The following is a 26,024-nucleotide window of genomic DNA, read 5'->3' as shown; positions in this document are numbered from 1 at the left end:
TAGCCATTGTTGATTCTGTGGTCATTGCTGTTTCGAAATTCAAACTGGTCTTGCGGTCATTGCTAGAAAGTCAATTGTGCTGAAGCCTCGAACTCAGGTATTTATATGTTTCATTCGAAAACTAATTTGAAATTGTTGTTGTATGCATTACTGGTATATTTGTAACTTATGCTATGCCTCTCTACATGACCTTTCTTTCATGAAACTGATATCTTGATGCCTCTCTACATGACCTTTTTTTACTGGACTGATATCTTTGAAGTATTGGCTGTGATTTTGGCTCTCAGAACTTGTTAATTGTTAGTGTTGAATGTTTTTGTATTTTTATCTACTGCCCTTCTGTATATATATTTTGTGAATGCCACTGCCCAGCCCTCTAATGTTGTAGGAAAAAAATATTCATGTATGAGTTTTCCTCTCTCCCAACTCCGTAGCTTCATTTCCGTCTCTGGCCTCCATATCTGCAAAGCTTTGAATAAAACACAAGTGACATGTGTCTACTTCCAAGCCTATGGTTGTTCCCAAGTCCCATAATTGTTGGGCCTCTTCCAACAGCTGATTGTTACAAACAATTTTTCTTTTTAATCTCCCTTCTGCTTCCAAATTTTTTTTTATCAGCAAAGGTAATCTATATATTAATTGGAGTACCAGAGGTACTTAATAGTACATAAAGGACCATACAAATGGTTCCACAATCAGACATTGATATTCTGAAAGGGAACCAGAGTATGGATATATATTTGCTATGAAATTTACATTAAATAGGCTCGTAACAATGTAGGCTACTACTGATACAAAAAGCTTTGTGTAAAGCTGCTTGCCCATTGATTGAAATGGACTGTGAAACCTTTCTCAAAACCCCTTAGCCAAGAACACAGTAGAAAAGTCGCATCTTCAAATAGTGCATTAGCATTGAAAGTGGCATTGGAGAACACTATGTTGTTTCTAAGCTTCCAAATAGACCATGTTAAGGCTAACCACCAGTATTTCCATCTGTTCATCCTTACTCCAGCAAGTTGTACACCCAAATGTTGTAGGAAATGTTGTTTTGGGCTTAATGGGAAAGCACCTTTAATGTGCAGCCATGTCATAGTGTCCCACCAAATGGGCTGTATGTTGGTGCAATGTAGGAATAAGTGGGATGCATCTTCCTGTTGAGAAGTGCAGAACGGACACAGGATATCTGTGATTTGTACTTGACGCCTCCTCAAATTTTGTTTTGTCGGCAATCTGTCTCTCAACAATCTCCACGCAAATACCGCGAACCTAGTTGGAATCCTTATTCTCCGTAGTTTCACAAAACAGTCCTCGTGTATACCAGCTGCTGCCTCTTCCCTTAGCACTGCTATTGATTTCTGATGAAAGCGAACCACTTTCAATTTGTTGATCTAAGGTTTGCTTCATTTCAGGTTAGAGGTTTGAACTCATGACAGAGTGGGAAACAATGATGCAGCAATGTAGATGTAGGGCATCCATCTAACACAAACCCAATAGCTTTCTCAAAGGCTGATTTCAGTAAAATTTTATGAAAACACACACACACACACGCGCACACATACACACACGCACAGACGCACACACACACACCCATCTAACACAAACCCAATAGCTTTCTCAAAGGTTGATTTCAGTAAAATTTTACGAAAACACACACACACACGCACACACACACACACACACGCACACACACACACACACACACACACACGGAATTGGTTAGATGGATCGAAGTTGGATGAATGAAAGTCGCATGAGCCTAGAATATGAGGTTGACTGAATGAAGAAGGAAAATATTATTGTCCTTGCATCAACTGTTTGAATGGAAGACGACAATTACTCGTTGACATACGGGACCATCTATTGTGTGATGGGATTAAGAAGAATTACACGACGTGGATATGGCATGGTGAAGTCACAGATATGCAGAGTGGGTCCCAATCTGAACCGTTTGATGTAGAAATGGGAGATCGGTTAAAGGACATGATTTGTGACCTTGGACAAGAGTCTTTCCAGCAAGCACACGCCCTTGTGTATGAAGGATTGCAGAGTGATTCTAAGAAGCCTTTGTATGCAGGGTGCAAGAATTCCTTAACCTTGTTGTCTGCTGTGTTAAGTCTGGTTAATGTGAAGGCCAGGTATGGGTGGAGTGACAAAAGTTTCACCTCACTGCTTGAGGTAGTGCACAATCTACTTCCAGAGGACAACACATTGCCTAAAAGTTACTATAAGAAGAAAAAGATATTGTGTCCGATAAGTATGGAGTATCAGAAGATTCATGCTTGCCCCAATGATTGCATACTGTACATGCATGAATTCCAAGAAATGTCCAAATGCTCTATCTGTGGGACTTCACGGTACAAAGTGAAGGATGAAGAAGAAAGTAGTTCTAATGAAAACTCCAACAAGGGCCCGCCAACAAAGGTTTTGTGGTATCTTCCAATCATTCCAAGGTTTAAGCGTCTTTTTGCTAACGAGGACGACGCAAAAGACCTAACATGGCATGCAAATGGAAGGATTTTTGATGGAATGGTCCGTCATCGGACTGATTGCTCCCAGTGAAAGAAGATTGATGGTTTGTATCCGGATTTCGGGAATGAGCCAAGAAATCTTAGACTTGGACTAACCAGTGATGGAATGAATCCATATGGCACCTTAAGCACTCAACACAGTTCATGGCCAGTTCTGCTAGTAATTTACAATTTGCCTCCTTGGTTGTGCATGAAGCGAAAATACATGATGTTGTCTATGATGATATCGGGCCCAAGACAGCCAGGAAATGACATTGATGTTTATCTAAGTCCGTTGGTTGAAGATCTGAGAAAGTTGTGGGACGAGGGGGTTGTAGTGTTTGATGCGTTTCACAACGAGACCTTTGAAATGCGTGCAATGCTTTTTTGTACCATTAATGACTTTTCAGCATATGGGAATCTCAACGGTTACAGTGTTAAGGGTCATCATGCATGCCCCATCTGTGAAGAAAATACAAGTTACATACAACTTAAACATGGGAGAAAAACAGTCTACAGTAGGCATCGCCGCTTTCTAACACCCAATCATCCTTACAGACGACTGAGAAAAGCTTTTAATGGAAGTCAAGAGCATGATATTGCGCCGATACCATTGACTGGTGAGCAGGTATATCAGCGGGTTCAACACCTGAATACTGTATTTGGGAAGACCCAAAAGAAGGATAAAAGTCAGAGTTGCATATGGAAGAAGAGGTCCATTTTCTTTGATCTTTCGTACTGGTGTGATCTTGACGTTAGACATTGTATTGATGTTATGCATGTGGAGAAAAATATTTGTGACAGTGTGATTGGGACGCTCCTTAACATTCAAGGCAAGACGAAGGATGGCTTGAATACCTGTCAAGATCTAGCTGATATGGGTATACGATCACAGTTGCATCCAAAGTCTGATGGGAAGAAAATTTACTTGCCCCTAGCCTGCCATACTTTGTCCAAGAAGGAGAAGATAAGTTTTTGTCAGTGTCTTCGTCAGGTGAAGGTTCCACCAGGATACTCTTCAAATATTAAGAGCCTTGTGCAGTTGAAGGAGCTTAAGCTTGTAGGGTTAAAGTCTCACGATTGTCACGTGCTCATGCAACAATTGTTAGTCGTGGCTATATGAGACATCTTGCCAAACAAAGTCAGGTTAATGATAACTCGCCTGTGCTTTTTCTTCCATGCTATATGTAGCAAAGTCATTGATCCAGTCATGTTTGATGAGTTGGAAAATGAGGCCGCAATTATACTGTGCCAGTTGGAGATGTATTTTCTCCCTGCTTTCTTTGACATCATGATTCACTTGATTGTGCATCTGGTCAGAGAAATCAAAGGATAACGTCTGCCGTGAATCGGACACGCAAAGCCTCACATTTACAATCGTTGTCCACTAGACCACCTGGTGTTGAAAGACCAGTGGTGCATGTTGATCCTGCTACCGGGAAGGCCGACGGTACTCACAGGAAGAAATTAAGAACATATTTGGGGATTATGGCACGTGATAAGGTGGACATCACTTACGAGAACTGGAAGGAGGTCCCTACTGCTCAGAAGGACCTGATTTGGGAGGATATTCAGGTATTTCTCTTTTCTTATTTGATTTTGTGTAATTAATAGCCAAAAATTTTCATTATTGTAACAAATAAACTTTGTTTCATGTTGTCAGACAGAATTTGATATCCCAGAGGCTTCTAACAGTAGGACGAAAAGGAAGTTACTACAGACCGTGGGGGAGAGATGAAGGCAGTTTAAATCAGATCTCACGAGGAAATGGCCCCTTGCAGCCGATCAGGACAGTGTCGAGGACACTGTCTGTGACAAATACGGCATCAGCAAGGAAAAGTGGGTCCAGTTTTGCCAGACTCGCAAAGACCCTTCTTGGGAGGTATGTTCCTTGCCATTTAAGTTGTTTTTCATATTAAACACGATGTTGTTATACTTCATTCTACCCATTTCAAACATTATTATTTAATTTTTCCAGGATGTGCGCATCAAGGCACAGGCCATCCAGAAGCAGAATACAGCCCCCCACGTTTTGTCTCGTGGGGGTTATGATTATTTGGAGCATAAGCTCCTGACTGAGAAAACAAAGAAGAAGCTGCAGGAAGCTGCATAATTAGGAAGTATTGATGGCGTCATCGACCCTCCATCCCCGGTCAGACGCCACGTGAAGTGGAAGATGGCCCGCACAAAGAAGACAGGGGAGATGACGACTGAGGCCGTAAAGGAAATCGCTGAGAAGATTGTAAGTCATTTTCAACTAACCCTTACAATTATGTTTGAATATTTTGAGAATGCCATGTACCACTGTGTGTTTTCTGTGCAGGATTCGTTTGAGGAGCAGGCCACACAGGGATAGTTCGTCCCCCATGGATGTCAGGATGTTCTGGCCGCTGCTATTGGATGTCCAGAGCACCCTAGATGTGTCTGTGCTGCTGGAGCCGGTGTCACCATCAAGCAATATTTTGGATCGGCTCCACGGACATCCCACAATGCTTCCTCCCTGCCTATTGATGAATTACAGCAGCTAACCCAGCAGATTAGGGACCAGCTAGAGGAGTCCATCACAGAGAAAGTGACAAGGCAGGTCATGGCATCCTTCAGTCAGCTTTAGTCACAGATGCAATCTCAGGGACTTGCAGTGCCTCCTGAGCCTCTGGTTGGTCCTGGTCCCTCCGGTCCTCGAGTGAGCACAAAAGGGAGTTGTGTTGATCCCTCAGGAAACGATCCTGAGACGAGTGACTCTGACAGGTGCGGCTTGTACATAGAAGCAGATCCTGCCCGCCTGGTTGCCATGGGGAGAGTTTATGAGGGATCCACTCTTGTTGATAACACTTCTTTGTTGTTTGGCCAAGTAAAGGTGAGTGTGGACGAGGTTAAAGATGCAGATGCTCCAGTTCCTGTACCCACTGATGAGGTTTCCTTAGTGGGGCAGGCACTTCACACCTTCCTTGCTTGGCCGACACATCTGGTCAAGTCTTTATCACACCAGGTACTTATTGTCCTTACTATATGTTTCTTCTTTTTAAATTAATTCATTAAGCGTGCCTCAAATTTGGCTATTTAACTTTGTTTCATGAACAGGTAGCTGTGTCTACACCAAAACCACCTTTGAAGCCCGATCCGGAGGTCGATGATCCGCTTTATCTGATGACATTGGCCATCCCAGAGCTTTTCTTGAGGCCTTATCAGGTTAGATGGGATGCCACCGTGTTCGGGGTCGTTAATCCAGATTTCCCCTTGTATATAAAGCACGAAGACATCTCTGAAATCGCACACGGTGGTCAATGTCTCAGCATATCAGTGTTACAGTTGTGGATTCTGTAAGTCTTTATATAAAAGGCTTTTATTTACCTAAGTTATGACTTTCAATTCATAAATATTTAACTTTGACTTAACATAAACAGGCATCTCACTGAAACATGTATGCGAGCGGGGAATTCTGATATCTATGGATTCCTCGAGCCTCAGTCCATTCAGAGGTCTGGGCAATCGCAATTTGAATCTGAAAGTTACATAAAGAGTTGGATGCAGAGTTCACAATGCGATGTGTATCTTGGAGCCTACCTAAATGGGTAAGTCACAAAATAACAAAATTTAATTAATGTTTAATAATGTACTAACCCATTTTAGGTTCCACTGCAGCGGACACTGGCATATGGTGGTCATCCTACCCAAGGAACACTTAGCTGTCTGGTTTTGTTCATTGCATAACAGGCCAGACAACTAACTTAAGGGTTTTATTAATAGGTTAGTGTTATTTTCAATACATTTGCATTGTAATACCTCAACGTACAACACCAGTTTTTAATTGTTACTCATATGGAACAGTGTTATCAAGGGTCTTGATGATGCTCCACAGCCTAAATCAAAGGCTCCTGCTAGGTGGATTGTCGTCAAGGTACGTCATTTACATAAAACTTCCACTTATATATATTTTTTTATGTGTCTGTACACTAGTTGTTTAATTAATATCCAAATTTCATTATGTATTTAGTGTAATAGACAAAAAGGAACTACTGAGTGCGACTACTATGTGATGCACTGGATGTCCACCATCATTTTAGGAACTTTTAGAAATAATTGGGAAGCGGTAAGTTTATTTCAAAGAAAATCGATTTATTTATAATTTGTATTACATTATTAACTTAATATGATTTATTTCATCATGCAGTATTTTAACGATCCTAGACCATTGGAGCCTGAGAGATTAAAAGCATTGCGGATCCAGTGGGCACAGTTTTATCTCCGAGTTAGAGATCAGACCTAGGATTTAAGGACATTTTTTAACATTTTTTACATTTTCTATGTAACATGAACATTGAATTCATTTGATGATTGTTCTTTATAATATATAAATCAATTATTTGATGTTTATTATCATTAAAACTGCTTGAAAGCAGAATAAAATGTTTATTTGCTGGGAATTGGGCCTCCTGAAATTGCATTTGACAGGTTCAATTTTGAGTTTACTGTAAAAATAGAAAGTATATATAAAAAAATACTTGAAAACAACATCGGTTATTAACAAAAATCGATGTTAATATCTTAACCAACATCGGTTATAATAGAAAATCGATGTTAACGTTTGTATATTAACATTGGTTTTTTGTGTATAACCGATGTCAGCGTTTGTATTTTAACATCGGTTATCTGTAGATAACCGATGTTAACTATTGTACATTAACATCGGTTAATTATAAATAACCGATGTGAATATTTGAATATTAACATCGGTTATTTATAATTAACCGATGTTATACACAAAGAACTACACCAAATAAGTGTATGCATCATCAACGTTGACATCAGTTTTCTAGTAAAACCGATGTTAAGGGCATATATTAACATCGGTTTTTTTAGAAAACCGATGTTAAACTAACATATTAACATCGGTTTTACTGGAAAACCGATGTCAACGTTCATCATGCATACACTTTTTTTATTGATGTTCATTGTGTTTAACATCGGGTATTTAGAGAACCGATGTTGTCATATGTATGTTAACATCGGTTCTCCTAAACCAATGTTAATATTCATACATTCAACATCGTCACTTTCAACATCGGTTTTAGAACCGATGTAGAATGTTCTAAATAACCGATGTTGAAAGTGTATTTTCTAATAGTGTTTGGCCAAACTTTTACTTTTAGGATAAGAAGAGTTAATAATAAGCTTGGACAAATACTATCTAAGTATTACTAACATAGAAAATAATATTGTAAGTAATTTATAGGAAGATAATTTTATGTATATATATATATATATATATATATTTTAAATTTTTAATATATTTATTACTTACTACCAGTATTTTTTTCTAAAAAAAAAAAAAAACTTAAGATGTCCACTCGCTATGTACATCTTGTCACAAAAAGAGTAGTATGTTGATCAGGCTAGTATGTTCTGACTACTTATTTAAGCCTGGAAAATTTAAATACTCTTACAACATACAAAATAATGATTATAATTACATTAGCATTTCTCTTTAATTACACTGATTTGTTCGTAATTGAATAATTAAAAATGCTTTTGTTTTTATCATCAAAGTGTTCAGTGCAAATTAGACTATTATTACATCAACATGTTGGTTATGAATTTTACACATTGTTACAGAAACTTTTGTCATACTATCCTTAGCTCCAAATAAAGAAAAAAAAAAGCTTTATGTCATATATGGTTCTTATTTTGTGGAAACAAAATATTGCTCTATTGCTCTTTCCGGGAGGTTTACTTGCACTGGGAAAAATATAACAAAAAGAGTACTCTAAAACATGATGTTAAAATTATGCAATTAAAATGCTTGGCATCTATGTGATATCCCTTTCCAGAATATTTATTGATAAGACATGAAGAGTAGATTGGAAAAAGAGCATACAAAATCATCTTGATAACTGAATTTATTATTCACATGTAGATATCATAACCAATGTCTGTAACTGAGCAGATAAGAATTTTTTCTCTTTTAAATATAAATAAGTCATCTCGTTTGAGTTAAAAACCAAGACAAGTTCAGAGAAGCGAAAATATAAAATAAAAACAGAAGTTGTAAAACACATAAGACATCACCGAAACTACTAGAACCCTCTAGAACAATATTGGATTGGACCTAAAACAGAGCACCAAATCCTATTACTATAGAGCACACCTAAATTTTAATTAATCTTTCTCCCTTAACTCACGTGGATCAGAATATGTTATCATAGATTAAAATAAGAGTTGCCAAATTGTCAACAATCAATCTTATTATTATTGTGAGGAAGAAATTCTCAACACAATGTAAACTTTTGCCAAGTATTGAGAGGAAGAAATTCTCAGCACAAAAAGGTACTAATTAAGCAAAAAGAAATTACAATCCCAAGAATCAATACGCATTGCTATTTTGATAAGAACAGCAATAGCATCCTCCAAAGCTTTGTTATATGCTGCACTGCAGATTACAAAATTGTAGCAGTCATTAATACCCTTTTGCATTATGCACGCTATTTTGTTCCCATTGCTGTTGCGGAAGTACTTTTGCTCCAGACATGGAATGGAAATTGAACAGGAATTTGTTTTTTTGTGCCAACGATTGAATTTGTATAAGTGAGAACATGCTGATGATCTTCTGACAACTTTTGTTTTCGAAATTATAATAATTACTAGTTCGCTACCTACATTCATGTGAAATTGAAAATTGATTCCCACGAAACTGTATTCTGGTTCTACATTAACATTACACTTCTCAGGTGTTCTAAGAAGTCCTATTCCTACTGGTAAGTCGTATCATATTCATTCTCCCCTGCATTCTTCTGATTTTTACTAATAAATAAATTATTTACTGTTAATGTCTAAGAGCAGGGTTGAATGAGCATAAAAAAAAGCTTCAATGATATATCGGGACCTAGTATTTATCTAGACATTGCTTTTCAACTCCTAACAACTCAAACTTCTAGACACAACTCCGATTAGAAGATCACCTCAACCCATGACAAAAACCTTTATCTTCCATAAATAAACTTAAATTTCTCAATTTAGGATATCTACAGTCCTATACAACTGATCAACAGTACTCCCTATCAATTAATGGAATGTTGAGTAGTTGTCGGGGTTGCCTAATTTGGTCAAATGAAGTTTCCAGGGCACCTTTTGGCCTTCAATTTAGGAATGTAAGTGAGTTGTTTGAATGAGTTAGTTTGGTTAGGTTTTTTAAGAAAAAAAATAAAACGTAACCCAAATCAACTTTTTTTGAACAGTTTGGTCAACAGATCAAAATATTTAATTTTATTTTTTATTTTTTAAAATCTAATATTATTTATAAATAAATTTTATTAAATAAATCAGATATTATTATTTTTTGTTAGATTTTTTATTAAAAAAAAGTTTTGAGATGTTATCACATCTCATTCAACTGTTTTAACTCCTATCTATTTATTAATAGAGATTAAGAAATTAAGCATATCATATCAGAAGCACTTTTGAAGGTGTAGCTTTATTGGAAGATCTTATAAATAGGAGAAAGAGTAAATTATGTCGGAAAAAAAAAGTTTGGCAATGAAGGAGATATCGAAAAATAAATATGGAGTAAAATTGTGTAATTATGAACAAAAGTTAAAATGGGGGAAAGACCAAATTCAGAAGAAAAAAAACTGGGGGGCCAAATTTCAAATTTGGCAATAACAAAATTAAACTAAAATAAAACTTAAGTGCCATATTGTCTGATATATAATTACCTACAAATCAATTTCGATGGCAATGTTGTAACAACCTTAATAATTTCTTTGACAGATCTGCATTCCATCTTTTGCATAAATTGACTTCCAAGTCAATGCAAAACAAAAGACACTATAGCAACGTTTTGCATGGGGTAGAAAATTGGAAACTTTGTGTCTGACTTTTTTGCTAAAGAAACCTCTACTCACCCACAACATACTTTCTATCCCTCTCATTCTCTCCATAGATGATATTTGCTTTGTCTTATACTAATAAATGAGCAAATTATAATCACCCCATTAACAAACTAATTTTTTTAGTAATCCATTAACAAACTCATTTGCAAGATTTATTTGGCTAATTTATGCGATTATGGTTTCTAAAGTTTTTGGGATACAAATATCAATTATATATGTAAGTTCAAAAAGATAGAAACTATATAATTCTATTACTATAATAAAGGTGTATTCTTTTTTAATTGAAAAATTATTTAGTTTATTAATTTTATTTATTCAAATTAATTTATTCAATATTATTTAATTCCAGTCAACTACTTGCTAAAACTGATTATCCACCTTCGCTGAAGTATGAAGGTTTACAAATTACAAAATACATTTTAAAGAGAAAAGCTAAAACCATAAAATAGATATATGAACTAGAAAAAACCAAATAAATCATGTTTGCAAAGAGTTCCAATTTAATACAAATGAAAATCATGGGCACAGCCAGAGATAGCGTAAAATTAATTTTGAAGTGATGCAATTTATATTTGGATATTTTATTATAAAATAAAGTTAGAAGTAAAATTCAATACAAAATTTTGGATCTAATACCTATTCAAAGTTGTTTCAACCTAGAATCAATTAACAACTCAAAATTAATTTTCTGAATTCTTCTTTAACGTGAAACAAAATAAATGAAAATGTATTCAAGATCAATTCTCCAATACTAAATCAAACACGCACCGAGTCTTGAAGCTCTTGGGACTGCATGAGACTCAAAAGGACCAACGACCAATCAAGGATAATTTATTTTTTCAAATTTATCATTTGCGGATAAAATTTAAATTAATATCCCAAAAGAAATAAGTTTTAACAAATATTTCAACTTTTGAATTGAAAGTTGAGAGATCTGTTACAATTTTTTTACTATGAACTTCTAACAATTTTTATGACTTTCATTTTTTCATTTTTTTAAATACAATGTCAAAGTTTTAAGAGTTTTTTTTCACTCTAAAGTCATAAAAGAAGTTTTTTTTATTAAAGTTGTAAATTATTTTACTATTTCAATTGTTTTGCATGCATTTTTTAAATCATAAATAATTCTTTACTTTAAATATTTAATGAATTAATGTATGGGTTCTTTTTTTAGTTTTATTTAATATTTTCTATATTTTTATATGGTTTTATATAATTTTTAAAAAATATTTGTATATTATTTATTTAATATATTTTTTTATATTTTTTTACTGATGTTAATTAATAATTATTATTTGTTTTATAAATTAAAAAAATAATACAAAAGACTTAATTTTAAATAAAAAAATCTACCATACATTTCTTTAACAAAAATATTAAAATGTTTTGTTATTAATATTAAAAAATAAAATTAAGCTATAATTTATCAAATAATATTAATAATTTATAATTTACAAAATAAATATTAATCCTTAACATTAGTAAATAATATAAAAAATATTGAATATAAAAAATATAATAAATAAAATAATATAAAAATATTAGATAAAACAATATAAAAAAATATTAAATAAAACTAAAAAAGAGAAAACATACATTAATTTATCGAATAATTAAAATAAAAAATTATTTATGATTAAAAAAAATACATTATGTGCAAAAAAATTAAAATAGTACTTTAAAATCATATGAATTTTTGTTAAGATTTTGAGTCGTATAAAATAAAATTATTACGACTTTAATGTCTTGTTTATAAAAATAAAAATTGATGCTGTAAAAAAAGTTTAATCTCGACTTCAATGTAAAAAAAATTCATAACATATATAATAATTTTTAATTAAAAAATCATAATAAATATTATAATTTATTTCTTTCTAGATATTAATTTAAATTTTACTATGATAAATTAAAACAAAATATCCCCAAATAATCACATCACATCACATTTCTTCATAGAACCAAACAAAGTCAACTGTAATGTGCCAGCTAAGAGAGACTCGCGGCCACGTGAAAAAGAAAATGGAGGATTGAACGAGTAGTTGGAATTTAATGTACTAAAACAAGGTTATGTTGACTTGGAATAAGCTATACTCCAAACGAAAACTCAGTCTTCGTATAATCTTAGTTTTCGAGTAGAAAAATAAAATAAATGGTGTTTGCCGAAAATGTGTTCCAAGTGAATTAGAATGGCGAGATGAGAGGATTGGAAAATGAATGTTCGTTTTTGAGTGATGGATGGGTTGTTGAAGTATCCAAGCTGCTGGGACCGCTATCAGTGCTTAATTTTAATGTGATAAGACCAGCAACCTAACACTAGCTTCATGCAAATTTTAATGCTCTGCTTGCAACTTTTGGCGAACTAAAAGTGCATGTACTGAAGGGGTCTAACACAAGGATGCCAATATACTGGTAGTAACTAGGAACAAATAGGGTATCTTGCATTCTTCTTTTCATGCACAAATTTTATTCACTGTAAGTATAGCTGAACTAGGAGAATATAGCAGAAGGCATTGATGAAGATAAAATATGAAGTGGTCAAATTTTAGATTTCACAGATGTAAGCACATTAATGAAAAATAAACAGCATTACAAACATATTATACAATAAAATACAACAATATCATACCAAGTTTCCGGAGACAAGATTTTGCAGTTCATTACTTAAATACAAAACATTGTAAACTCCTATACTAAAGAAATATTTCGCACTTGTAGCAGCCAGCAATGCTTTCTTCTCTGATCAGAAGCATGCGGCACATCTGCAACAATCCGCATTTTTTTTACAACAATTAATGTGGTGGATTACAAGATATAAACAGAATTATATTTGTTTATATAAAATTGAAAATGGAAGTATACATGCAGGGACCATGGCCCCAAAGTTTTTCACAAAGTGTATTTAAAATACCATGTTAAAAGAATTACGGTCCCCTTAAAATTTATGAAAAAAAATATATTGAAAAATAATACATGCCATGTTAGTTGAAAGACAAAAAGAAAAAAAAAAGAGAAGTGTAGGTATAATAGGTAATATAATATGATAGTGTGATAGTAAAATGAGATTAGCAGAAATTAAAGATAATAATAAAGTAATTGTAACGTTGAAGTGTACATGTATAATTATGAAAAATCATTTTACATATTTAATTTTTTTTTCTCATATAGCACTACTATTCAGATATTTAAAAAATAAATAAATAATTCATCAAAATCAATAAAAGTAATTAAGTTAACTATTTTAATTAAAAATGTCATAAACTAAAATGTTATTCTAAAAATACTCAGATTTAAATAGTTTAAGTAGAAGTTTTATTTAATAATATTACTGAATAATTTTTTCACCTATAAAATTGACTTAAATTGTTTCACCTATAATATTTATTGGTTTATAAACCAATAAATATATCCACTTGTGTATGAAATGATTGATTGTCTAATTTGTGACGAGTTTAAGTAGTCGTTATAATAAATATATTTGAACGAGTTTATGTTGGTAATAATTAGGAAGAAAATAATGTATTTATTTATTTTTTGATAAAATTAATTAGATAGTAATGTCTTTATGCTTAATATAGTTGTATATTTTTTCTATAAAAAATATCCAGTTTTTTATTATTCAAATATTAACTGTTAGTTTATTATTATTTTTTAGTAAAAGAGATTCAAATTCATCATGTCTCTCCTTCCTTCTTTATTTAATCATAAAGTAAATCTTATAATTCAAAAAACTAATATATATATATATATATATATATATATATATAAAATAAATATTTTTGTATTTTTTATACTATAAAAATTTGAATTATTATTATTTTTCTTGGTCCCTCTAAGTGAATTCCTAGCTTTGACCCTGTACATGATAATATAGTAACAACAAGCACTTCATATTTGGCATAGTTAATAGGGGAATTGTGTTTGCAGTTGAGGGATTGGGCAGGAGTTGGTGGTGTTAAGGAATCGAAACAAACTGTATCTGTTTCAAAAAATTAGAGTAATCATTGCCTTTGAGTAGAATGTATAAGAGAAGCATGGGCCATAGAACAAGGTAGTCATATATGCAGAAACAGTACATAGGAACTAAAATATGTTACAAGAAATCGCTCTTAAAGTGTAGATGGTTGCATCATAAAAAGATGTGAAAATGGAAGAATATGTGATTTGAGAATAATAATTATTTCCCAAATTTTCTATGAGAAAAAGCTTTCAATAACTTAATTCATCACTCATTAAGAGTCAAAATAGGGAATTTCGTAAGGAAGACACAAAAAATGACACATAATAAATTATTAACTTCTATCAATTGGTTTACGGTTAACATGAGCTTTCTGTTCGAAATACATATTACCTTTTTTTTATAGGTAAAACAATTTTTGATATATTGACATAAAACTAAGTCAAAACATAAACCATGAACCTGAAAAATAAAATCTATAACATACCTTTTTGCCTTGGAGCGATTAGCAACACTTCCCACATTCATCATAAGCATACATATACATAGTCTGTTAATCTGTTCAGAAACCTCGTGTAAGCAATTCTCCAAGGACGCCACAGTAGTAATGGCCCTAATAAGCCCCAAAATCCAGTGAAGTATCCAATCCCCAAGCTCATGTATAATCCCTCATAGAAAACAGAATCATCACCTTTGACTGGTGGTTCTTGACCCTCTTCTGTTGTTTGATCTCCAACCCCAGGACAAGTTTTGTTAAGTTGTTCGCCACAAAGATCAATATTTCCTTCAAAACTAGAGGCTTCAAAGGTTTCAAAATGTCTTCCTGATGGGATTCTTCCAGAAAGAGAGTTGTGTGACAAGTCTAATTTTCCCAAATCATCAATTTCAGAAAGAGATGAAGGAATTCTCCCAGAGATGTGATTTCTTGACAAGTCAAGTGATTCTAGTGAACCTAAATTCCCAATCCGAGAAGGAATTTCTCCACTCAAATTATTTCTTGATAGATTCAAAGAAACTAACCCAAGCAAATATCCGACCTCTTTTGGTATTTCACCCATTAAATTGTTACAAGAAAGATCAATGCTTTTGAGCTCCAACTCTGGATCCTTGAACCCCCGTTCCACACCTTTCCACATCCATGTTATGTCAAGCGTATAACCTCCGAATATGTAACCATTAAATACAACGTAAGTCTTACCATTCCGATATATATCAGACATAGTGTCACTTGAGTTGATGGTCTGTTCAGACATTGCAGTCAAATTCTTTAAGCATGATGGAATTCCACTTGACAAGTTATTCCTTGAAAGATCCAACAATTGAATACGGTTCAAATAACAGAGATGAATGGGTAGATTTCCTGAGAGGTGATTTCCTCGCATGTTCAAGATTATCAATTGATGCATACTTTCTCCAATCCATGATGGTATTGGACCGGACAACATATTTTCACTCAGGTCCAGCATAAATAAACTGCTGCAATTCTTCAAAGAAGAAGGCAACTCACCCATTAAACCATTGTTTCGTAAAACCAAGGCTTTCATATTAATTAGGGCGCCCATGGACATAGGAATCTTCCCTGACAATTTATTGCTGCTTAAATCAAGAAACACTAATTGCTTTACTGATTTCCAACAATCTGGGAGTTTCCCCTTTATTTGATTGTGTGATACATCTAAAGTGGCCAAATATTCAGCTGTGCTTTGGTCACATAAGAATGAAAACAAATCTGAAAAATTATTTTCAGAGAGCATCAGGTCGGTAGCTTGTAGTAAAAATGACGGAATTTTACCCTCAAACTGATTTGAATTCAGAATTATAGATGGTCTCATAGGAAGCTTCAATGATATATCAGGAATTGCACCAATGAGGTAATTGAAAGACATATTTAAATATCTCATATATTGCAAGTTATTCCAAAACCAGTCTGGTACAGAGTCATTAATCCCGTTATCAGAAATATCAAGCTCATACAAAGAACTTTGAGTCTTGAGCCAACTAGGAAAGGTGGGGCCCGACTTGCAAGATCTGAGTCCCAATGAACTTAATTGGAATGGAGGAACCCAACTCGGGACCAATTTCAGAGACAACGAGTTCTCTGATAAGTACAAGGATTGTAATTTGGAAAAATTAGAAAGATGGGATTCAGTGACGTCACCCTCCAAAGAATTCCCAGCCAAGTTAAGATCCTCCAACTCTGATAGCAATCCAATGCTTTTAGGTAACATGCCAGTCAACCGGTTATAAGATAAATCCAACCTCTTAAATATGTCTCTGTTGCACCATGAAGAATTTTGGAATAAGCTAGAAATTTCCCCATTCAACTTGTTCTTTGAGAGGTCTAAACTCTGCAATGCGTACATGTTACCAAAGAAAGATGGAATCTCGCCTTGCAGTTTGTTACCGGAGAGGTAAAGAACTTCAAGAGAGTTCATTACTTTCCCAAATCCATCTGGAATGGGACCTTCTAACATGTTATTATAAAGGAAAAGGTTATGAAGATTGGTGGTGGAGTTAAAGAGCCAGTAAAATATAGTTGATGATATCAACAGATTTGAGGAGAGATCAAGGAAAACAAGAGAAGATGAAGAACTCATATTGAAAGAAGATGACATAAGAAAACTTCGATCAGTAAGACTACAACTTCCCAAATCAAGATTTTGAAGTTTTGAGCTGAAGTTGAAACCACCTTGAAAGACTGATGATGTCAAATTATTATAGGAAAGATCAAGGATCACAAGAGAAGGAAAGTTTGGGCAGAGAGGAGATGACAAAACAATGTTATTATCACCAAGATAAAGCTCCTGAAGATTAAGGCTAAAGTTTGACAACAGTTGAAATGTTGAGGATGTGAGCTTATTTGAAGAAAGATCCAGGATGGTAAGAGCAGTGGAAAAGTTGGAAGGTGAATAAAACAGAGATTGAATATTTGTATCTGAAAGAGAACAATCAAATAGCCTCAACTCTCTTAAGTTTTGTCAAGGAAGACAGATTAGTCAACCACTCTGCATCCTTAGATTTCACATCAAAATTGCCACCAAGTCCAAGAGTGTGCAACAAAGGAAGATTCCCAACTTGGAAAGGGAGTGCTCCCGAAAATGAATTCCAACCAAGATCAAGATACCTCAACTGTGAGAGATTTCCAAGTTGATATGGGAGTTCCCCATCCAGATAATTACCACTTAGATCAAGATATTGTAAATGTGTAAGATTTCCAAGTTGATAAGGAATTTGTCCTTGGAGTAAATAATTGTTACCTAGATCCAGAGACAGTAAATGTGTAAGCTTTCCAAGATCAGAAGGAATACTCCCACCAAATAAAGAATAAGAGAGATTGAGATATCTTAAATTGGTGAACGAGCCCATGAGTTCTGAGATATGACTCCCTTCAAAAACATTATTGCTGAGATCCAAGTGTTCAATATTTTCAAGGGCAATCAATGAAGAGATATTGATTGCACCTCTCAAATATTGTGTACCCAGACCACGGAGATGAAGTGTCTCAACATGACCAGTTTGATTGTTGCATTGAATGCCTTTCCATTTGCAACAGTCTCTGTTAGTGTTATCGTCCCTCCATGTAGACAGCATGCCATACTTATCTATGAGGCCATGTTTGAAGTTGAGGAGTGCTTGTCTCTCACTCTCAATGCACTTAATTTCTGCGGCATGCAATAAAAGCAGCAAAAGTGCATAAAATAGTTTCAGAAAATAACAACTCATTATATTTTTGTTGATATGAAATGACGAAGAGTAAAACAAAGATCGGTTACTGTGATCAGTTTTCTCTTAAATTGTCAAGTATGAAAGATGGAGCCTGCGGCAGGATTTATATATATAGTTGATAGTATGGCTAAATGACATTGTTTATTCTCGTTCACTTATCCAAGACAAAAAATTAAGTAAATTTTCTCTTTACAAAAATTTTATTTTTAAAATTAAAATTCGAAGACTCCATATACGAGGTTTATATATTTTAATTTCCTCTACTTGATCACAAATCTCCTAATATAATTTTTGTTCATGCATCTAATATTTAACAAAAAATATTGATCCAATAGTGTTGCCATCTCCATTTCCGTTAAATATTAAATATTAAATTAATTATGAATAAAAGTTAAGATGGGAAAAGATCAAATTTATAAGGAAAAAAAATGGGGGACCAAATTTCAAAGTTGGCAATAACAAAATAAAACTAAAATAAAACTTAAGTGCCATATGTTCTGATAATGACTTGCAAATCAATTTCGATGGCAATTAATGTTGTAACAACCTTATAATAATTTCTTTGACATATGTGCCTTCCATCTTTGCATAAATTGACTTCCAAGTCAATGCAAAACAAAAGACACTATAGCAACGAAGAAACCTCTACTCACCCACAACACACTTTCTATCCGTCTCATCCTCTCCATTGATATTTGCTTTGTTTTATACTAATAAATAAGTAAATTATAATCACCCCATTAACAAACTAATTTTTTTAGTAATCCATCACTACAAAAAAAAAATAGATATTTTTGACGGAATATTTTCCCCCAAATTTATTAATTCCATAAAAAATATTGTATTTTTCCATGGTTTTGAAGGAAATTCCTTTATTACACTCTGGTGATAAGCAATTTAAACTTGTTTTTGTTTGTATGTTTTATTGTGCCAATTATTTATTCATATTTTTATATGTTGTGATTTGATTTTTTTTAATTAAGACATGGCTTTTAAAAAATTACTCTTACAAAATCTTACCATTCTTCAAGGAAAAAAATAGAATATATAATAAAAAATCAATAATTATATAATTGTGTAATAAAATGATTTCGTATATATATTAATTACAGGTTCATGAATATATACTTCATATTGTACCAGCATGTGGTAATAACTAAAATTTCATCAGATAATTCGACAAAAAAAGTGATGTTAAAAATTTTAATAAATTAAATGATTCTATTTTTACATTATCAAGGGAATTTTTGTAATGTCATTAAATGACACGTGAGCTTCCCGTAAAAAGTATTTGAGTTTGTCACTTTAACGACCACAACATGCTTAGAAAACGTTTATGTAAAATTAACACAAACAAGGCTTAAACATATGAGAATTTAATTTAAAAATTCAATTTTCCAAAAACTTTACATATAATATCATGTCAAACTATTGATATTGTGGACCAATCAATGGACTACCAACATCACTATTACATAATAACCTATTGATAGTTTATAGCAAACCATAAATTCAAATATTAAAATTATAAGCACTAAAATATAAATAAAAAATCTTTATTAAAGTACTAACAGAATCCTTAATTTTATAGGGACAAAAACAATTATTTAAACCCACCAAAAATATGATGTGTTATTTTATCACAGTACGAGAAATGCAAATACTAATTTATCTTTACACGAAAATGTTTTGACAGACTATGAATTTCAAGTCTTTGCACTTGTCCCCAAGAAATAAAAAAATCGTTGCACGTTAGAGTATTTCTGCGTCTTTCTAGGGTTGATATCATACCGTGAAAAGTCTACTTAGAACTAATATGAATAAATATTATTTATCATTTGGCTAAAGCGTAGAAAATGCAAGCTTAATTTGTCTCGATATAAAATTTCCACAAAGACTAATAATTTCAAAGTCTATGCAATCCTTTTACTTTTAAAATTTGATGTGATTGTGTGCTTAATTTTCTAACCCATTAAAAGAGTTAGAAAACATAGAAAACCACAATATCATCTTTTTTTTATCATTATTTAAAAGTACTAACATATTTCGATACATGTGAAAATTTTAAAAAATTATAGTGTATACACTATTTATTTAAAATATAATCTTTATATTACAATACAAACATATCAATATTTCATACTCATTCAATCAATATGAATATAATAAAAACTATAATTTGTCTAATTATTATTATATATATCATTATTATATAACAATAACATTTACAATATTTGTATTATATTACTATTAGACTCAAATAAAAATCAAATTCTCAACTATATTATTCGTTGAGAGATTCTTTTAACTAATTTCCTATGATGTACTTATTGGTCTTCAAGCTCCACTCAATTTTATCAGAAACGAACAAACAATCATTAATTCATTATATTCTAATATGTTTATAAATGTCTCTAATAATTTTATTTTTCAAGTGTGGAAAGCACTTCAACAAATTTACTATTCTTCATTGGGTGTAAGTGTCACATGTTAATTAATATTTTTAGGTAAAGGCGTATTCTGAATAACAGAAGCTAGTACTCTTCTTTTGTTATAAAGAAAAAAAATATTTTTTAATGCTGTATATTATTGACTAAAATTAGTTAGAAATTATAAATTTGAATTTCTGACCTCTAATATATATATATATATATATATATATATATATATATATATATATATATATATATATATATATATATATATATATATATATATATATATATATATATATACTATAAAAATTCGTGATTTTCTATATATTTTAATAAATATATAACTCAAAAGAGTATTGTTCCACAAAGATGAAATTAGGTGGTGTAAGGTGTATAAGAGAAGAAAAATAAAAGGCAAAGTGATGGAAATGTGTGTTACTTTCTGCCAATTAAAATTTTTTCCTTCTAATTTTTTAAATTCAAATTTTAAACGCTTTTTTTATTCTTTTTCATTTTCTTTCCTCTCTTCCAAAACATACGTCATTAGTTGCACCTTAGAGTATTTCTAAATCTTTCTAGGATTGATAAAAGTCTATTTAGAATTAAGACCAATAAATATCATTTGTCATTTGACTAAATCACAGAAAATACAAGTTTAATTTGTCTTGATATAAAATTTCTACAAAGACTAACAATTTCAAAGTCTATGCAATAAGTTTACCTTTTAAATTTGATGTGTTTGTGTGCTTATTTTTTTAACCCATCAAAAGAGTTAACAATATCAATTTTTATCATTATTTAAAAGTACTAATATATTACGATACTAAGTGAAAATTTAAGAAAAAAATTATAATGTAAGTATCACACTATTTATTTAAAATATAATATTTATATTACAATACAAAAATATCAATATTTATACTCATACAATCAGAATGAATATAATAAAAACTATAATTTATCCAATTATTATGATATATATCATTATTATATAACAATAACATTTATAATATTCATATTCTATTACTATTAGATTCAAATAAAATTCAAATTTTCAATCATATTATTCGTTGAGAGATTCGATTTTACTAATTTCCTATAATGTATTTATTGGTCTCCAAGCTCCATTCTATTTTTTTCCGGGACCAACAAACAATCATTAATTCATTATATTTTACTATCTTTATAAATGTCTCTAATAATTTTATTTTTATGTGTGCAAAGTACTTCGACAAATTTACTAATATATTTTCTTAGTTGGGTGCAAGTGTGACATATTAATTAATATTTTTAGGTAAAAACAATTAAGTAATATTTTTAATTTGATATAACTTATATATTATACTATTTTTAAAATGAAATACATAATTTTTTTAAATGGCAAAACGAGAATTCTATTCTCTAGCAATAAAAGCTAATAACTGACACACCACTAGATGATAGGACCCTTGATCAACGGAATAGCATGAGGAGAATGAGAGTAGCAAGTCAGATTCTGAATTCCTCTCGATCTAGCTTGATACAACCCTTTATATAATACTAAAAAATATACATTTAATGTCGATATTTTAACATCAATTTAATAAAAATCAATGTTACAAAATACGGTGACATAATTATAAATAAGTTGAGTTCGTTGATATCGATTCTTTTGAAAACTAATGTTGTGTGTCGATATTAACATCAATTTTCATAATAACTGGTATTGTTTGAAAACTGATGTTGTATTTATATGTTAATATTGATTTTTTTTATAAAAATCGATGTTAATATTTCTTCTTTCTCTTATGTCGATGTGTTAGGGTTTTTTATCTCTATCTCACATGAGGAGGAAAAGGAAGAGAAACACGTTGGGCGAATTGTTAACGACAATGACGTTCCTTGACTCATAGGGATGATGACGGATTAATTCCTTTGAGGAAGATCAATTTGAACTTTGTAAACTAGGTTTCATTTACAAATAATATTCATAATGATTTGCAAATTGAAATTGAAAAGAAAAAATGGGTTACCTTTAGCTAATTGCTAAATTAATTGTGACCACGACCCTACTTACTAATGTTTTCATAATGATCTCTGCAAAAGCACTATTTATTAGGTTTATGGAACTACAAAAACCATGATTTGATTCAAATTAATTACATATACAATTTATTTTGATTTACCAAAATATATTATTATTGGTAAACAAGAACAATTTACAATGACCAATTTTAGGTTGGCAGTTTCCAAATTATAAGTCAAACACATATTTTGGACTTAAAAGGATTCATTTTCTATCCGGTTGGAGTGTTGAACAATCCGTTCCTATTTCTGTGGGTGTTGCGTATCAAATTAATTATGCAAAATAATCACTTTCTCAAACGACTATTTTTACAGAATAAATTCAATGAATTCAACCAAGGACCCATCTAATTGGTCGGCAGTAAGATTCACATGTTACCATGTGTCGTGATATGCTACCCTTTTGGACCAAAAAGTGTTCTCTTACACAGCAAGAATGTAAGATACACTGGCTTCTTTTGTTTTGCGACAACATCTGCATCCTCTTCACTAAATTTTTGCTTAACAACGATTCCAAAAGAATATGAAAACAAAATTGTAAGATCAAAGATAAAAAAAATACCTGAGAATTATTTATGGTTTGAGAGATTGCCAAGGTGAGCTTAGCGGTTATATCCGTATGGGTTAGAGTATAAGTCCTTGGGAGATTTCCTAGGTGTTTATTTTCGTCCACTCCTAAGAACAAAACCTAAGCTTTGAGACTTCAAATATGGCTGGCCTGAACAACTTTAGAGGGTCAGCATCTCGCCTTGCAAAGGAAGTCTTATCATTCCAATATATATCAGACTTAGTGTCACTTGAGTTGATGGTCTGTTCAGACATTGCAGTCAAATTCTTTAAGCATGATGGAATTCCACTTGACAAGTTATTCCTTGAAAGATCCAACAATTGAATACGGTTCAAATAACAGAGATGAATGGGTAGATTTCCTGAGAGGTGATTTCCTCGCATGTTCAAGATTATCAATTGATGCATACTTTCTCCAATCCATGATGGTATTGGACCCGACAACATATTTTCACTCAGGTCCAGCATAAATAAACTGCTGCAATTCTTCAAAGAAGAAGGCAACTCACCCATTAAACCATTGTTTCGTAAAACCAAGGCTTTCATATTAATTAGGGCGCCCATGGACATAGGAATCTTCCCTGACAATTTATTGCTGCTTAAATCAAGAAACACTAATTGCTTTACTGATTTCCAACAATCTGGGAGTTGCCCCTTTATTTGATTGTGTGATACATCTAAAGTGGCCAAATATGCAGCTGTGCTTTGGTCACATAAGAATGAAAACATATCTGAAAAATTATTTTCAGAGAGAATCAGCACGGAAGCTTGTAGTAAAAATGACGGAATTTTACCCTCAAACTGATTTGAATTCAGAATTATAGACGGTCTCATAGGAAGCTTCACTGATATATCAGGAATTACACCAATGAGGTAATTGAAAGACATATTTAAATATCCCATATATTGCAAGTTAGAAAGATGGGATTCAGTGACGTCACCCTGCAAATGCACACATGTTACCAAAGAAAGATGGAATCTCGCCTTGCAGTTTGTCATTAAAGAGGTAAAGAACTTCAAGAGAGTTCATTACTTTCCCAAATCCATCTGGAATGGGACCTTCCAACATGTTATTATCAAGGAAAAGGTTATGAAGATTGGTGGTGGAGTTAAAGAGCCAGTAAAATATAGTTGATGATATCAACAGATTTGAGGAGAGATCAAGGAAAACAAGAGAAGATGAAGAACTCATAATGAAAGAAGATGACATAAGAAAACTTCCATCCGTAAGACTACAATTTCGCAAATCAAGATTTTGAAGTTTTGAGCTGAAGTTGAAGCTACCTTGAAAGACTGATGATGTCATATTATTATGGGAAAGGTCAAGGATCAAAAGAGAAGGAAAGTTTGGGCAGAGAGGAGATGACAAAACAATGTTATTATCACCAAGATAAAGCTCCTGAAGATTAAGGCTAAAGTTTGACAACAGTTGAAATGTTGAGGATGTGAGCTTATTTGAAGAAAGATCAAGGATGGTAAGAGCAGTGGAAAAGTTGGAAGGTGAATAAAACAGAGATTGAATATTTGTATCTGAAAGAGAACAATCAAATAGCCTCAACTCTCTTAAGTTTTGAATATTTGTATCTGAAAGAGAACAATCAAATATCCTTAGATTTCACATCAAAATTGCCACCAAGTCCAAGAGTGTGCAACAAAGGAAGATTCCCAACCTGGAAAGGGAGTGCTCCCGAAAATGAATTCCCACCAAGATCAAGATACCTCAACTGTGAGAGATTTCCAAGTTGATATGGGAGTTCCCCATCTAGATCACTATCACTTAGATCAAGATATTGTAAATGTGTAAGGTTTCCAAGTTGATAAGGGATTTTTCCATGGAGATCATTATCACTTAGATCAAGAGACAGTAAATGTGTAAGCTTTCCAATATCAGAAGGTATACTCCCACCAAATCAAGTCTCAGAGAGATAGAGATATCTTAAATTGGTGAACGAGCCCATGAGTTCTGGAATCAGAGAGATAGAGATATCTTGAAAAGCATTATAGCTGAGATCCAGGTGTTCAATATTTTCAAGGGCAATCAATGAAGAGATATTGATTGCACCACTCAAATATTGTGTATCCTGACCACGGAGATGAAGCGTCTCAACATGACCAGTTTGATTGTTGCATTGAATGCCTTTCCATGTAGACAGCATGCCATACTTATCTATGAGGCCATGTTTGAAGTTGAGGAGTGCTTGTCTCTCACTCTCAATGCACTTAATTTCTGCGCTATTGGGAAGGCTGTTGAATCCAAGAATGGATCCTGCAGCATGCAATAAAAGCAGCAAAAGTGCATAAAATAGTTTCAGAAAATAACAACTCATTATATTTTTGTTGATATTAAATGACTAAGAGTAAAACAAAGATCGCTTACTGTGATCAGTTTTCTCTTAAATTGTCAAGTATGAAAGATGGAGCCTGCGGCAGGATTTATATATATAGTTGATAGTATGGCTAAATGACAGAGTTGTTTATTCTCGTTCACTTATCCAAGACAAAAAATTAAGTAAATTTTCTCTTTACAAAAATTTTATTTTTAAAATTAAAATACGAAGACTCCATATACGAGGTTTATATATTTTAATTTCCTCTACTTGATCACAAATCTCCTAATATAATTTTTGTTCATGCATCTAATATTTAACAAAAAATATTGATCCAATAGTGTTGTCATCTCCATTTCTGTTAAATATTAAATATTAAATTAATTATGAATAAAAGTTAAGATGGGGAAAGATCAAATTTACAAGGAAAAAAAATGGGGGACCAAATTTCAAAGTTGGCAATAACAAAATTAAACTAAAATAAAACTTAAGTGCCATATGTTCTGATAATGACCTGCAAATCAATTTCGATGGCAACTAATGTTGTAACAACCTTA

At 32.4% G+C, this 26,024-nt stretch overlaps 1 pseudogene; it reads right to left on the bottom strand.

Moving 5' to 3' along the window:
* Window positions 1-12,676: 12,676 nt before the first annotated feature.
* LOC102668069 (receptor-like protein EIX2) lies at window positions 12,677-24,332 on the bottom strand (annotated as a pseudogene).
* Window positions 24,333-26,024: the final 1,692 nt, after the last annotated feature.

The sequence above is a fragment of the Glycine max genome, chromosome 16 (genome assembly GCF_000004515.6).
Source record: "Glycine max cultivar Williams 82 chromosome 16, Glycine_max_v4.0, whole genome shotgun sequence".
NCBI lineage: Eukaryota > Viridiplantae > Streptophyta > Magnoliopsida > Fabales > Fabaceae > Glycine > Glycine max.
The sequence above is the reverse complement of the archived record's forward strand: the minus strand, read 5'-3'. Positions and strand labels throughout refer to the sequence as shown.